Source organism: Drosophila willistoni, assembly GCF_018902025.1.
Source record: "Drosophila willistoni isolate 14030-0811.24 chromosome XR unlocalized genomic scaffold, UCI_dwil_1.1 Seg143, whole genome shotgun sequence".
In the NCBI taxonomy this organism is placed as follows: domain Eukaryota; kingdom Metazoa; phylum Arthropoda; class Insecta; order Diptera; family Drosophilidae; genus Drosophila; species Drosophila willistoni.
Window position 1 is genome coordinate 2,854,021 of NW_025814056.1, and position 18,234 is coordinate 2,872,254.

Here is an 18,234-nt window from a genome sequence, read left to right on the forward strand (position 1 = left end):
AAAATACTTATTGTAATGAACCATATTTTCGAAAATTGAAAATTGTTTATACTTTATGCTCTGCCGTTGAAACACTTATCTTATTTGCCCTATTTCAAAAAATGCCATAGTAATATGTTGAAAATTCTACTCAATAATCATTGACAGGCGAGAAGGAAAGGCAACAAATTTCCCTCTTCGAATTCAAAATAGTCAGTTCCTATTCCTATTTATTTTCCAATGTGTTGTGTATAAATGTAAAATTCTAAAATCTAGAAGGCGACAATTGTTTTTCAAAATACTTATTGTAATGAACCATATTTTCGAAAATTGAAAATTGTTCATACTTTATGCTCAGCCGTTGAAACACTTATCTTATTTTCCCTATTTCAAAAAATTCCCTGAAAATATGTTGAAAATTCAACTCAATAACCAATGACAGGCGAGAAGGAAAGACAACAAATTTCCTTCTTCGAATTCAAAATAGTCAGTTCCTATTCCTATTTATTTTCCAATGTGTTGTGTATAAATGTAAAATTCTAAAATCTAGAAGGCGACAATTGTTTTTAAAAATACTTATTGTAATGAACCATATTTTCGAAAATTGAAAATTGTTTATACTGTATGCTCAGCCGTTGAAACACTTCTTATCATATTTTCCCTATTTCGAAAAATTCCATAATATGTTGAAAATTCAACTCAATAACCAATGACAGGCGAGAAGGAAAGACAACAAATTTCCTTCTTCGAATTCAAAATAGTCAGTTCCTATTCCTATTTATTTTCCAATGTGTTGTGTATAAATGTAAAATTCTAAAATCTAGAAGGCGACAATTGTTTTTAAAAATACATATTGTTCATACTTTATGCTCAGCCGTTGAAACACTTATCTTATTTTCCCTATTTCAAAAAATTCCCTGAAAATATGTTGAAAATTCAACTCAATAACCAATGACAGGCGAGAAGGAAAGACAACAAATTTCCCTCTTCGAATTCAAAATAAAATTCTAAAATCTAGAAGGCGACAATTGTTTTTAAAAATACTTATTGTAATGAACCATATTTTCGAAAATTGAAAATTGTTTATACTTTATGCTCAGCTGTTGAAACACTTCTTATCTTATTTTCCCTATTTCGAAAAATTCCATAATAATATGTTGAAAATTCAACTCAATAACCAATGACAGGCGAGAAGGAAAGACAACAAATTTCCTTCTTCGAATTCAAAATAGTCAGTTCCTATTCCTATTTATTTTCCAATGTGTTGTGTATAAATGTAAAATTCTAAAATCTAGAAGGCGACAATTGTTTTTAAAAATACTTATTGTAATGAACCATATTTTCGAAAATTGAAAATTGTTTATGCTTAATGCTCAGCCGTTGAAACACTTATCTTATTTTCCCTATTTCAAAAAAATCCCTGAAAATATGTTGAAAATTTAACTCAATAACCAATGACAGGCGAGAAGGAAAGACAACAAATTTCCCTCTTCGAATTCAAAATAAAATTCTAAAATCTAGAAGGCGACAATTGTTTTTAAAAATACTTATTGTAATGAACCATATTTTCGAAAATTGAAAATTGTTTATACTTTATGCTCAGCTGTTGAAACACTTCTTATCTTATTTTCCCTATTTCGAAAAATTCCATAATAATATGTTGAAAATTCAACTCAATAACCAATGACAGGCGAGAAGGAAAGACAACAAATTTCCTTCTTCGAATTCAAAATAGTCAGTTCCTATTCCTATTTATTTTCCAATGTGTTGTGTATAAATGTAAAATTCTAAAATCTAGAAGGCGACAATTGTTTTTAAAAATACTTATTGTATTTCATTGACTCTCCATCTGTAGATTTTTTAATTGTCATTGTCATGGTATTTAAATCCCTCTACTATCCCAATCAACGCTTAACAGTTTTTTCTGTTTATTTTGTTTTTGTTATCGTGACTTAGATTAAAACCTAATTGCAGGGTTCCAAGAATGATATTGATTTTGTCGAAATATTTACAATCCAGTAGTTAATTATACTAAAATTGTGTATTATAGTCGTCAAAATGTATGTAACAGGCAGAAAAAAGCTTTTCCGACCCCATAAAGTATATCGATCTAGCTATGACCCTACACTTAAACCAAATTTCGGAGATCAAGTTATTTTCACGCATATATCACGAAATTAGAGGAACAACAAAATTTCCCTCCCAATTTTAAAACTGTGTTGTGTGAGATTTGCGTACTACCTATCGATAGCAATTTCAGTGTTGCATAATACTTAAAGATTTTTTGGTAAATATTTAATTACGTTACTCGGGCCCAAAACAGCGTTAAACTACATGAATTTAGTATCAAACGAACGAGAAAAATTCCACGAGTACGACCTCAGGTGCGCCTTGGTGATTTATTATGTACTTTTGTGTAACTAACAAAAGAAAAATTATGCTTTTAGCGGGACTGTAGCTAAAAGTAATTATTTCCGGCTAAAAGAAGCTGACAAATTTTGAGATAGTGTTGCTAGATGCCAAATTTCGAATACTCGAATACGCGGGCTTTTTGAAACTTTTGGTCGCACTATTCTCAACAAACGAAAATATTGTTGAGTTTACAATAGAGAACATTATAGAGAACAAATATATTTCAGAATACAATATTTGGCTGCCAGAGCAGCCGAATATTTCTCAATTTTATAATTTAGATTAAAACATTTGGCTGCCAGGGTGGTCAAACAACGCGCCAGATAAAAAATAGCGTTTGCAAACACTTAAATCTACCTTTATCTGATTTTTTCACTTTTCAACACTGAAATCTGGAGTAGCTTAAGTAAATATTTACCCTCTTTTACAACACTGAACGTGTTGACCAGTAAGTTTTACTTATCGATAGCAATGTCAGTGTTGCATAATACTATAAGAATTTATTTTCATCAAGTCGCCATGGCGAAATTCGCTCAAAAATCAAATAAATACAGGGACAACTCATGCGTTTGCTCATTCAATTACTTCCCTCTGCTGGGGTAACAACTGAATCATTTTGTTTCCTTATTATAAGCTGATTTCAATTTTTAACTTCAACAAAAGATCTTCACCCACATAATTAGTACCGTTATATTATACTTCGTCGTATTTTCCTTATTATTTAAAATCATTCCATTAAAAGCATTTAAACATTTCCCACCTAAGTCGGAAATATCCACCGGATTTTGGTTTTAAAAACTGGATTAGTTTTGAATATTCCCTATTTAAAAACATTAACGTATTTATATCCTCAACAACCCAAGAACTTACCCACAAAGTTATTGCCGTTGAAACGCTTCTAATCATATTTTCCCTATTTCAAAAAATGCCATAATAATATGTTGAAAATTCAACTCAATAACCAATGACAGGCGAGAAGGAAAGACAACAAATTTCTCTCTTCGAATTCAAAATAGTCAGTTCCTATTCCTATTTATTTTCCAATGTGTTGTGTATAAATGTAAAATTCCAAAATCTAGAAGGCGACATTTGTTTTTAAAAATACTTATTGTAATGAACAATATTTTCGAAATTGAAAATTGTTTATACTTTATGCTCAGCCGTTGAAACACTTATCTTATTTCCCTATTTCAAAAAAATCCCTGAAAATATGTTGAAAATTCAACTCAATAACCAATGACAGGCGAGAAGGAAAGACAACAAATTTCCCTCTTCGAATTCAAAATAGTCAGTTCCTATTCCTATTTATTTTCCAATGTGTTGTGTATAAATGTAAAATTCTAAAATCTAGAAGGCGACAATTGTTTTTAAAAATACTTATTGTAATGAACAATATTTTCGAAATTGAAAATTGTTTATACTTTATGCTCAGCCGTTGAAACACTTATCTTATTTTCCCTATTTCAAAAAAATCCCTGAAAATATGTTGAAAATTCAACTCAATAACCAATGACAGGCGAGAAGGAAAGACAACAAATTTCCCTCTTCGAATTCAAAATAGTCAGTTCCTATTCCTATTTATTTTCCAATGTGTTGTGTATAAATGTAAAATTCTAAAATCTAGAAGGCGACAATTGTTTTTCAAAATACTTATTGTAATGAACCATATTTTCGAAAATTGAAAATTGTTTATACTTTATGCTCTGCCGTTGAAACACTTATCTTATTTTCCCTATTTCAAAAAATGCCATAGTAATATGTTGAAAATTCTACTCAATAATCATTGACAGGCGAGAAGGAAAGACAACAAATTTCCCTCTTCGAATTCAAAATAGTCAGTTCCTATTCCTATTTATTTTCCAATGTGTTGTGTATAAATGTAAAATTCTAAAATCTAGAAGGCGACAATTGTTTTTCAAAATACTTATTGTAATGAACCATATTTTCGAAAATTGATAATTGTTCATACTGTATGCTCAGCCGTTGAAACACTTATCTTATTTTCCCTATTTCAAAAAATTCCCTGAAAATATGTTGAAAATTCAACTCAATAACCAATGACAGGCGAGAAGGAAAGACAACAAATTTCCTTCTTCGAATTCAAAATAGTCAGTTCCTATTCCTATTTATTTTCCAATGTGTTGTGTATAAATGTAAAATTCTAAAATCTAGAAGGCGACAATTGTTTTTAAAAATACTTATTGTAATGAACCATATTTTCGAAAATTGAAAATTGTTCATACTTTATGCTCAGCCGTTGAAACACTTATCTTATTTTCCCTATTTCAAAAAATTCCCTGAAAATATGTTGAAAATTCAACTCAATAACCAATGACAGGCGAGAAGGAAAGACAACAAATTTCCTTCTTCGAATTCAAAATAGTCAGTTCCTATTCCTATTTATTTTCCAATGTGTTGTGTATAAATGTAAAATTCTAAAATCTAGAAGGCGACAATTGTTTTTAAAAATACATATTGTAATGAACCATATTTTCGAAAATTGAAAATTGTTTATACTGTATGCTCAGCCGTTGAAACACTTCTTATCATATTTTCCCTATTTCGAAAAATTCCATAATATGTTGAAAATTCAACTCAATAACCAATGACAGGCGAGAAGGAAAGACAACAAATTTCCTTCTTCGAATTCAAAATAGTCAGTTCCTATTCCTATTTATTTTCCAATGTGTTGTGTATAAATGTAAAATTCTAAAATCTAGAAGGCGACAATTGTTTTTCAAAATACTTATTGTAATGAACCATATTTTCGAAAATTGAAAATTGTTTATGCTTAATGCTCAGCCGTTGAAACACTTATCTTATTTTCCCTATTTCAAAAAAATCCCTGAAAATATGTTGAAAATTCAACTCAATAACCAATGACAGGCGAGAAAGGAAAGACAACAAATTTCCCTCTTCGAATTCAAAATAGTCAGTTCCTATTCCTATTTATTTTCCAATGTGTTGTGTATAAATGTAAAATTCTAAAATCTAGAAGGCGACAATTGTTTTTAAAAATACTTATTGTATTTCATTGATTCTCCATCTGTAGATTTTTTAATTGTCATTGTCATGGTATTTAAATCCCTCTACTATCCCAATCAACGCTTAACAGTTTTTTCTGTTTATTTTGTTTTTGTTATCGTGACTTAGATTAAAACCTAATTGCAGGGTTCCAAGAATGATATTGATTTTGTCGAAATATTTACAATCCAGTAGTTAATTATACTAAAATTGTGTATTATAGTCGTCAAAATGTATGTAACAGGCAGAAAAAAGCTTTTCCGACCCCATAAAGTATATCGATCTAGCTATGACCCTACACTTAAACAAAATTTCGGAGATCAAGTATTTTCACGCATATATCACGAAATTAGAGGAAAAACAAAATTTCCCTCCCAATATTAAAACTTTGTTGTGTGAGATTTGCGTACTACCTATCGATAGCAATGTCAGTGTTGCATAATACTTAAAGATTTTTTGGTAAATATTTAATTACGTTACTCGGGCCCAAAACAGCGTTAAACTACATGAATTTAGTAGTAGAAATTTAGTAGAATTTCAGAATACAATATTTGGCTGCCAGAGCAGCCGAATATTTCTCAATTTTATAATTTAGATTAAAACATTTGGTTGCCAGGGCGGTCAAACAACGCGCCAGATAAAAAATAGCGTTTGCAAACACTCAAATCTACCTTTATCTGATTTTTTCACTTTTCAACACTGAAATCTGGAGTATCTTAAGTAAATATTTACCCTCTTTTTCAACACTGAACGTATTGAACAGTAAGTTTTACTTATCGATAGCATTGTCAGTGTTGCATAATACTTAAAGGGTTTATTTTCATCAAGTAGCCATGGCGAAATTCGCTCAAAAATCAAATAAATACTGGGACAACTCATGGGTTTGCTCATTCAATTACTTCCCTCTGCTGGGGTAACAACTGAATCATTTTGTTTCCTTAATATAAGCTGATTTCAATTTTTAACTTGAACAAAAGAACTTCACCCACAAAATTAGTACCGTTATATTATATTTCGTCGTATTTTCCTTATTATTTAAAATCATTCCATTAAAAGCATTTAAACATTTCCCACCTAAGTCGGAAATATCCACCGGATTTTGGTTTTAAAAACTGGATTAGTTTTGAATATTCCCTATTTAAAAACATTAACGTATTTATATCCTCAACAACCCAAGAACTTACCCACAAAGTTATTGCCGTAAGAAACGCTTCTTATCATATTTTCTCTATTTCAAAAAAATCCCTGAAAATATGTTGAAAATTCAACTCAATAACCAATGACAGGCGAGAAGGAAAGACAACAAATTTCCCTCTTCGAAATCAAAATAGTCAGTTCCTATTCCTATTTATTTTCCAATGTGTTGTGTATAAATGTAAAATTCTAAAATCTAGAAGGCGACAATTGTTTTTAAAAATACTTATTGTAATGAACCATATTTTCGAAAATTGAAAATTGTTCATACTGTATGCTCAGCCGTTGAAACACTTATCTTATTTTCCCTATTTAAAAAAAATCCCTGAAAATATGTTGAAAATTCAACTCAATAACCAATGACAGGCGAGAAGGAAAGACAACAAATTTCCTTCTTCGAATTCAAAATAGTCAGTTCCTATTCCTATTTATTTTCCAATGTGTTGTGTATAAATGTAAAATTCTAAAATCTAGAAGGCGACAATTGTTTTTAAAAATACATATTGTAATGAACCATATTTTCGAAAATTGAAAATTGTTTATACTTTATGCTCAGCCGTTGAAACACTTCTTATCATATTTTCCCTATTTCGAAAAATTCCATAATAATATGTTGAAAATTCAACTCAATAACCAATGACAGGCGAGAAGGAAAGACAACAAATTTCCCTCTTCGAATTCAAAATAAAATTCTAAAATCTAGAAGGCGACAATTGTTTTTAAAAATACTTATTGTAATGAACCATATTTTCGAAAATTGAAAATTGTTTATACTGTATGCTCAGCCGTTGAAACACTTCTTATCTTATTTTCCCTATTTCAAAAAAATCCCTGAAAATATGTTAAAAATTCAACTCAATAACCAATGACAGGCGAGAAGGAAAGACAACAAATTTCCCTCTTCGAATTCAAAATAGTCAGTTCCTATTCCTATTTATTTTCCAATGTGTTGTGTATAAATGTGAAATTCTAAAATCTAGAAGGCGACAATTGTTTTTAAAAATACTTATTGTAATGAACCATATTTTCGAAAATTGAAAATTGTTTATACTGTATGCTCAGCCGTTGAAACACTTCTTATCTTATTTTCCCTATTTCGAAAAATTCCATAATAATATGTTGAAAATTCAACTCAATAACCAATGACAGGCGAGAAGGAAAGACAACAAATTTCCCTCTTCGAATTCAAAATAAAATTCTAAAATCTAGAAGGCGACAATTGTTTTTAGAAATACTTATTGTAATGAACCATATTTTCGAAAATTGAAAATTGTTTATACTTTATGCTCAGCTGTTGAAACACTTATCTTATTTTCCCTATTTCAAAAAAATCCCTGAAAATATGTTGAAAATTCAACTCAATAACCAATGACAGGCGAGAAGGAAAGACAACAAATTTCCCTCTTCGAATTCAAAATAAAATTCTAAAATCTAGAAGGCGACAATTGTTTTTCAAAATACTTATTGTAATGAACCATATTTTCGAAAATTGAAAATTGTTTATACTGTATGCTCAGCCGTTGAAACACTTCTTATCTTATTTTCCCTATTTCGAAAAATTCCATAATAATATGTTGAAAATTCAACTCAATAACCAATGACAGGCGAGAAGGAAAGACAACAAATTTCCCTCTTCGAATTCAAAATAAAATTCTAAAATCTAGAAGGCGACAATTGTTTTTCAAAATACTTATTGTAATGAACCATATTTTCGAAAATTGAAAATTGTTTATACTTTATGCTCAGCCATTGAAACACTTATCTTATTTTCCCTATTTCATAAAATCCCTGAAAATATGTTGAAAATTCAACTCAATAACCAATGACAGGCGAGAAGGAAAGACAACAAATTTCCCTCTTCGAATTCAAAATAAAATTCTAAAATCTAGAAGGCGACAATTGTTTTTCCCTATTTAAAAAAAATCCCTGAAAATATGTTGAAAATTCAACTCAATAACCAATGACAGGCGAGAAGGAAAGACAACAAATTTCCATCTTCGAATTCAAAATAGTCAGTTCCTATTCCTATTTATTTTCCAATGTGTTGTGTATAAATGTAACATTCTTAAATCTAGAAGGCGACAATTGTTTTTCAAAATACTTATTGTAATGAACCATATTTTCGAAAATTGAAAATTGTTTATGCTTAATGCTCAGCCGTTGAAACACTCATCTTATTTTCCCTATTTCAAAAAATGCCATAATAATATGTTGAAAATTCAACTCAATAACCAATGACAGGCGAGAAGGAAAGACAACAAATTTCCCTCTTCGAATTCAAAATATTCAGTTCCTATTCCTATTTATTTTCCAATGTGTTGTGTATAAATGTAAAATTCTAAAATCTAGAAGGCGACAATTGTTTTTCAAAATACTTATTGTAATGAACCATATTTTCGAAAATTGAAAATTGTTTATACTTTATGCTCAGCCGTTGAAACACTTATCTTATTTTCCCTATTTCATAAAATCCCTGAAAATATGTTGAAAATTCAACTCAATAACCAATGACAGGCGAGAAGGAAAGACAACAAATTTCCCTCTTCGAATTCAAAATAAAATTCCAAAATCTAGAAGGCGACAATTGTTTTTAAAAATACTTATTGTAATGAACAATATTTTCGAAATTGAAAATTGTTTATACTTTATGCTCAGCCGTTGAAACACTTATCTTATTTTCCCTATTTCATAAAATCCCTGAAAATATGTTGAAAATTCAACTCAATAACCAATGACAGGCGAGAAGGAAAGACAACAAATTTCCCTCTTCGAATTCAAAATAGTCAGTTCCTATTCCTATTTATTTTCCAATGTATTGTGTATAAATGTAAAATTCCAAAATCTAGAAGGCGACAATTGTTTTTAAAAATACTTATTGTAATGAACCATATTTTCGAAAATTGAAAATTGTTTATACTGTATGCTCAGCCGTTGAAACACTTATCTTATTTTCCCTATTTCAAAAAAATCCCCGAAAATATGTTGAAAATTCAACTCAATAACCAATGACAGGCGAGAAGGAAAGACAACAAATTTCCCTCTTCGAATTCAAAATAGTCAGTTCCTATTCCTATTTATTTTCCAATGTGTTGTGTATAAATGTAAAATTCTAAAATCTAGAAGGCGACAATTGTTTTTAGAAATACTTATTGTAATGAACCATATTTTCGAAAATTGAAAATTGTTTATACTGTATGCTCAGCCGTTGAAACACTTATCTTATTTTCCCTATTTCAAAAAAATCCCCGAAAATATGTTGAAAATTCAACTCAATAACCAATGACAGGCGAGAAGGAAAGACAACAAATTTCCCTCTTCGAATTCAAAATAGTCAGTTCCTATTCCTATTTATTTTCCAATGTGTTGTGTATAAATGTAAAATTCTAAAATCTAAAAGGCGACAATTGTTTTTCAAAATACTTATTGTAATGAACCATATTTTCGAAAATTGAAAATTGTTTATACTGTATGCTCAGCCGTTGAAACACTTCTTATCTTATTTTCCCTATTTCGAAAAATTCCATAATAATATGTTGAAAATTCAACTCAATAACCAATGACAGGCGAGAAGGAAAGACAACAAATTTCCCTCTTCGAATTCAAAATAAAATTCTAAAATCTAGAAGGCGACAATTGTTTTTAGAAATACTTATTGTAATGAACCATTTTTTCGAAAATTGAAAATTGTTTATACTTTATGCTCAGCTGTTGAAACACTTATCTTATTTTCCCTATTTCAAAAAAATCCCTGAAAATATGTTGAAAATTCAACTCAATAACCAATGACAGGCGAGAAGGAGAGACAACAAATTTCCCTCTTCGAATTCAAAATAGTCAGTTCCTATTCCTATTTATTTTCCAATGTGTTGTGTATAAATGTAAAATTCTAAAATCTAGAAGGCGACAATTGTTTTTAAAAATACTTATTGTATTTCATTGACTCTCCATCTGTAGATTTTTTAATTGTCATTGTCATGGTATTTAAATCCCTCTACTATCCCAATCAACGCTTAACAGTTTTTTCTGTTTATTTTGTTTTTGTTATCGTGACTTAGATTAAAACCTAATTGCAGGGTTCCAAGAATGATATTGATTTTGCCGAAATATTTACAATCCAGTAGTTAATTATACTAAAATTGTGTATTATAGTCGTCAAAGTGTATGTAACTAGCTATGACCCTACACTTAAACAAAATTTCGGAGATCAAGTATTTTCACGCATATATCACGAAATTAGAGGAAAAACAAAATTTCCCTCCCAATATTAAAACTTTGTTGTGTGAGATTTGCGTACTACCTATCGATAGCAATGTCAGTGTTGCATAATACTTAAAGATTTTTTGGTAAATATTTAATTACGTTACTCGGGCCCAAAACAGCGTTAAACTACATGAATTTAGTAGTAGAAATTTAGTAGAATTTCAGAATACAATATTTGGCTGCCAGAGCAGCCGAGTATTTCTCAATTTTATAATTTAGATTAAAACATTTGGTTGCCAGGGCGGTCAAACAACGCGCCAGATAAAAAATAGCGTTTGCAAACACTCAAAGCTACCTTTATCTGATTTTTTCACTTTTCAACACTGAAATCTGGAGTATCTTAAGTAAATATTTACCCTCTTTTTCAACACTGAACGTATTGAACAGTAAGTTTTACTTATCGATAGCATTGTCAGTGTTGCATAATACTTAAAGGGTTTATTTTCATCAAGTAGCCATGGCGAAATTCGCTCAAAAATCAAATAAATACTGGGACAACTCATGGGTTTGCTCATTCAATTACTTCCCTCTGCTGGGGTAACAACTGAATCATTTTGTTTCCTTAATATAAGCTGATTTCAATTTTTAACTTCAACAAAAGAACTTCACCCACAAAATTAGTACCGTTATATTATATTTCGTCGTATTTTCCTTATTATTTAAAATCATTCCATTAAAAGCATTTAAACATTTCCCACCTAAGTCGGAAATATCCACCGGATTTTGGTTTTAAAAACTGGATTAGTTTTGAATATTCCCTATTTAAAAAGATTAACGTATTTATATCCTCAACAACCCAAGAACTTACCCACAAAGTTATTGCCGTTGAAACGCTTCTAATCATATTTTCCCTATTTCAAAAAATGCCATAATAATATGTTGAAAATTCAACTCAATAACCAATGACAGGCGAGAAGGAAAGACAACAAATTTCTCTCTTCGAATTCAAAATAGTCAGTTCCTATTCCAATTTTTTTTAATGTGTTTTGTATAAATGTAAAATTCTAAAATCTAGAAGGCGACAATTGTTTTTCAAAATACTTATTGTAATGAACAATATTTTCGAAATTGAAAATTGTTTATACTTTATGCTCAGCCGTTGAAACACTTATCTTATTTTCCCTATTTCAAAAAAATCCCTGAAAATATGTTGAAAATTCAACTCAATAACCAATGACAGGCGAGAAGGAGAGACAACAAATTTCCCTCTTCGAATTCAAAATAGTCAGTTCCTATTCCAATTTTTTTTAATGTGTTGTGTATAAATGTAAAATTCTAAAATCTAGAAGGCGACAATTGTTTTTCAAAATACTTATTGTAATGAACCATATTTTCGAAAATTGAAAATTGTTTATACTGTATGCTCAGCCGTTGAAACACTTATCTTATTTTCCCTATTTCAAAAAAATCCCTGAAAATATGTTGAAAATTCAACTCAATAACCAATGACAGGCGAGAAGGAGAGACAACAAATTTCCCTCTTCGAATTCAAAATAGTCAGTTCCTATTCCAATTTTTTTTAATGTGTTGTGTATAAATGTAAAATTCTAAAATCTAGAAGGCGACAATTGTTTTTCAAAATACTTATTGTAATGAACCATATTTTCGAAAATTGAAAATTGTTCATACTTTATGCTCAGCCGTTGAAACACTTATCTTATTTTCCCTATTTAAAAAAAATCCCTGAAAATATGTTGAAAATTCAACTCAATAACCAATGACAGGCGAGAAGGAAAGACAACAAATTTCCCTCTTCGAATTCAAAATAGTCAGTTCCTATTCCTATTTATTTTCCAATGTGTTGTGTATAAATGTAAAATTCTAAAATCTAGAAGGCGACAATTGTTTTTCAAAATACCTATTGTAATGAACCATATTTTCGAAAATTGAAAATTGTTTATACTGTATGCTCAGCCGTTGAAACACTTATCTTATTTTCCCTATTTCAAAAAATTCCCTGAAAATATGTTGAAAATTCAACTCAATAACCAATGACAGGCGAGAAGGAAAGACAACAAATTTCTCTCTTCGAATTCAAAATAGTCAGTTCCTATTCCTATTTATTTTCCAATGTGTTGTGTATAAATGTAAAATTCTAAAATCTAGAAGGCGACAATTGTTTTTCAAAATACTTATTGTAATGAACCATATTTTCGAAAATTGAAAATTGTTTATACTCTATGCTCAGCCGTTGAAACACTTATCTTATTTTCCCTATTTCAAAAAAATCCCTGAAAATATGTTGAAAATTCAACTCAATAACCAATGACAGGCGAGAAGGAAAGACAACAAATTTCTCTCTTCGAATTCAAAATAGTCAGTTCCTATTCCTATTTATTTTCCAATGTGTTGTGTATAAATGTAAAATTCTAAAATCTAGAAGGCGACAATTGTTTTTAAAAATACTTATTGTAATGAACAATATTTTCGAAATTGAAAATTGTTTATACTTTATGCTCAGCCGTTGAAACACTTATCTTATTTTCCCTATTTCAAAAAAATCCCTGAAAATATGTTGAAAATTCAACTCAATAACCAATGACAGGCGAGAAGGAAAGACAACAAATTTCCCTCTTCGAATTCAAAATAGTCAGTTCCTATTCCTATTTATTTTCCAATGTGTTGTGTATAAATGTAAAATTCTAAAATCTAGAAGGCGACAATTGTTTTTAGAAATACTTATTGTAATGAACCATATTTTCGAAAATTGAAAATTGTTTATACTTTATGCTCAGCCGTTGAAACACTTATCTTATTTGCCCTATTTCAAAAAATGCCATAGTAATATGTTGAAAATTCAACTCAATAATCATTGACAGGCGAGAAGGAAAGACAACAAATTTCCTTTTTCGAATTCAAAATAGTCAGTTCCTATTCCTATTTATTTTCCAATGTGTTGTGTATAAATGTAAAATTCTAAAATCTAGAAGGCGACAATTGTTTTTAAAAATACTTATTGTAATGAACCATATTTTCGAAAATTGAAAATTGTTTATACTGTATGCTCAGCCGTTGAAACACTTATCTTATTTTCCCTATTTCAAAAAAATCCCTGAAAATATGTTGAAAATTCAACTCAATAACCAATGACAGGCGAGAAGGAAAGACAACAAATTTCTCTCTTCGAATTCAAAATAGTCAGTTCCTATTCCTATTTATTTTCCAATGTGTTGTGTATAAATGTAAAATTCTAAAATCTAGAAGGCGACAATTGTTTTTAAAAATACTTATTGTAATGAACAATATTTTCGAAATTGAAAATTGTTTATACTTTATGCTCAGCCGTTGAAACACTTATCTTATTTTCCCTATTTCAAAAAAATCCCTGAAAATATGTTGAAAATTCAACTCAATAACCAATGACAGGCGAGAAGGAAAGACAACAAATTTCCCTCTTCGAATTCAAAATAGTCAGTTCCTATTCCTATTTATTTTCCAATGTGTTGTGTATAAATGTAAAATTCTAAAATCTAGAAGGCGACAATTGTTTTTAGAAATACTTATTGTAATGAACCATATTTTCGAAAATTGAAAATTGTTTATGCTTAATGCTCAGCCGTTGAAACACTTATCTTATTTTCCCTATTTCAAAAAATTCCCTGAAAATATGTTGAAAATTCAACTCAATAACCAATGACAGGCGAGAAGGAAAGACAACAAATTTCCTTCTTCGAATTCAAAATAGTCAGTTCCTATTCCTATTTATTTTCCAATGTGTTGTGTATAAATGTAAAATTCTAAAATCTAGAAGGCGACAATTGTTTTTAAAAATACTTATTGTAATGAACCATATTTTCGAAAATTGAAAATTGTTTATACTTTTTGCTCAGCTGTTGAAACACTTATCTTATTTTCCCTATTTCAAAAAAATCCCTGAAAATATGTTGAAAATTCAACTCAATAACCAATGACAGGCGAGAAGGAAAGACAACAAATTTCCCTCTTCGAATTCAAAATAAAATTCTAAAATCTAGAAGGCGACAATTGTTTTTAGAAATACTTATTGTAATGAACCATATTTTCGAAAATTGAAAATTGTTTATACTGTATGCTCAGCCGTTGAAACACTTCTTATCTTATTTTCCCTATTTCGAAAAATTCCATAATAATATGTTGAAAATTCAACTCAATAACCAATGACAGGCGAGAGGGAAAGACAACAAATTTCCCTCTTCGAATTCAAAATAAAATTCTAAAATCTAGAAGGCGACAATTGTTTTTAAAAATACTTATTGTAATGAACCATATTTTCGAAAATTGAAAATTGTTTATACTTTATGCTCAGCCGTTGAAACACTTATCTTATTTTCCCTATTTCATAAAATCCCTGAAAATATGTTGAAAATTCAACTCAATAACCAATGACAGGCGAGAAGGAAAGACAACAAATTTCCCTCTTCGAATTCAAAATAGTCAGTTCCTATTCCTATTTATTTTCCAATGTGTTGTGTATAAATGTAAAATTCTTAAATCTAGAAGGCGACAATTGTTTTTAAAAATACTTATTGTAATGAACCATATTTTCGAAAATTGAAAATTGTTTATACTGTATGCTCAGCCGTTGAAACACTTCTTATCTTATTTTCCCTATTTCGAAAAATTCCATAATAATATGTTGAAAATTCAACTCAATAACCAATGACAGGCGAGAGGGAAAGACAACAAATTTCCCTCTTCGAATTCAAAATAAAATTCTAAAATCTAGAAGGCGACAATTGTTTTTAAAAATACTTATTGTAATGAACCATATTTTCGAAAATTGAAAATTGTTTATACTGTATGCTCAGCCGTTGAAACACTTCTTATCTTATTTTCCCTATTTCGAAAAATTCCATAATAATATGTTGAAAATTCAACTCAATAACCAATGACAGGCGAGAAGGAAAGACAACAAATTTCCCTCTTCGAATTCAAAATAAAATTCTAAAATCTAGAAGGCGACAATTGTTTTTCAAAATACTTATTGTAATGAACCATATTTTCGAAAATTGAAAATTGTTTGTACTTTATGCTCAGCCATTGAAACACTTATCTTATTTTCCCTATTTCATAAAATCCCTGAAAATATGTTGAAAATTCAACTCAATAACCAATGACAGGCGAGAAGGAAAGACAACAAATTTCCCTCTTCGAATTCAAAATAGTCAGTTCCTATTCCTATTTATTTTCCAATGTGTTGTGTATAAATGTAAAATTCTTAAATCTAGAAGGCGACAATTGTTTTTAAAAATACTTATTGTAATGAACCATATTTTCGAAAATTGAAAATTGTTTATACTGTATGCTCATCCGTTGAAACACTTCTTATCTTATTTTCCCTATTTCAAAAAATTCCATAATAATATGTTGAAAATTCAACTCAATAACCAATGACAGGCGAGAAGGAAAGACAACAAATTTCCCTCTTCGAATTCAAAATAAAATTCTAAAATCTAGAAGGCGACAATTGTTTTTCAAAATACTTATTGTGATGAACCATATTTTCGAAAATTGAAAATTGTTTATACTGTATGCTCAGCCGTTGAAACACTTCTTATCTTATTTTCCCTATTTCGAAAAATTCCATAATAATATGTTGAAAATTCAACTCAATAACCAATGACAGGCGAGAAGGAAAGACAACAAATTTCCCTCTTCGAATTCAAAATAAAATTCTAAAATCTAGAAGGCGACAATTGTTTTTCAAAATACTTATTGTGATGAACCATATTTTCGAAAATTGAAAATTGTTTATACTGTATGCTCAGCCGTTAAAACACTTCTTATCTTATTTTCCCTATTTCGAAAAATTCCATAATAATATGTTGAAAATTCAACTCAATAACCAATGACAGGCGAGAGGGAAAGACAACAAATTTCCCTCTTCGAATTCAAAATAAAATTCTAAAATCTAGAAGGCGACAATTGTTTTTAAAAATACTTATTGTAATGAACCATATTTTCGAAAATTGAAAATTGTTTATACTGTATCCTCAGCCGTTGAAACACTTCTTATCTTATTTTCCCTATTTCGAAAAATTCCATAATAATATGTTGAAAATTCAACTCAATAACCAATGACAGGCGAGAAGGAAAGACAACAAATTTCCCTCTTCGAATTTAAAATAAAATTCTAAAATCTAGAAGGCGACAATTGTTTTTAGAAATAGAAAAAAAATCCCTGAAAATATGTTGAAAATTCAACTCAATAACCAATGACAGGCGAGAAGGAAAGACAACAAATTTCCCTCTTCGAATTCAAAATAGTCAGTTCCTATTCCTATTTATTTTCCAATGTGTTGTGTATAAATGTAAAATTCTAAAATCTAGAAGGCGACAATTGTTTTTAAAAATACTTATTGTAATGAACCATATTTTCGAAAATTGAAAATTGTTTATACTGTATGCTCAGCCGTTGAAACACTTCTTATCTTATTTTCCCTATTTCGAAAAATTCCATAATAATATGTTGAAAATTCAACTCAATAACCAATGACAGGCGAGAAGGAAAGACAACAAATTTCCCTCTTCGAATTCAAAATAAAATTCTAAAATCTAGAAGGCGACAATTGTTTTTAAAAATACTTATTGTAATGAACCATATTTTCGAAAATTGAAAATTGTTTATACTGTATGCTCAGCCGTTGAAACACTTCTTATCTTATTTTCCCTATTTCGAAAAATTCCATAATAATATGTTGAAAATTCAACTCAATAACCAATGACAGGCGAGAAGGAAAGACAACAAATTTCCCTCTTCGAATTCAAAATAAAATTCTAAAATCTAGAAGGCGACAATTGTTTTTCAAAATACTTATTGTAATGAACCATATTTTCGAAAATTGAAAATTGTTTATACTTTATGCTCAGCCATTGAAACACTTATCTTATTTTCCCTATTTCATAAAATCCCTGAAAATATGTTGAAAATTCAACTCAATAACCAATGACAGGCGAGAAGGAAAGACAACAAATTTCCCTCTTCGAATTCAAAATAGTCAGTTCCTATTCCTATTTATTTTCCAATGTGTTGTGTATAAATGTAAAATTCTAAAATCTAGAAGGCGACAATTGTTTTTCAAAATACTTATTGTAATGAACCATATTTTCGAAAATTGAAAATTGTTTATGCTTAATGCTCAGCCGTTGAAACACTCATCTTATTTTCCCTATTTCAAAAAATGCCATAATAATATGTTGAAAATTCAACTCAATAACCAATGACAGGCGAGAAGGAAAGACAACAAATTTCCCTCTTCGAATTCAAAATATTCAGTTCCTATTCCTATTTATTTTCCAATGTGTTGTGTATAAATGTAAAATTCTAAAATCTAGAAGGCGACAATTGTTTTTCAAAATACTTATTGTAATGAACCATATTTTCGA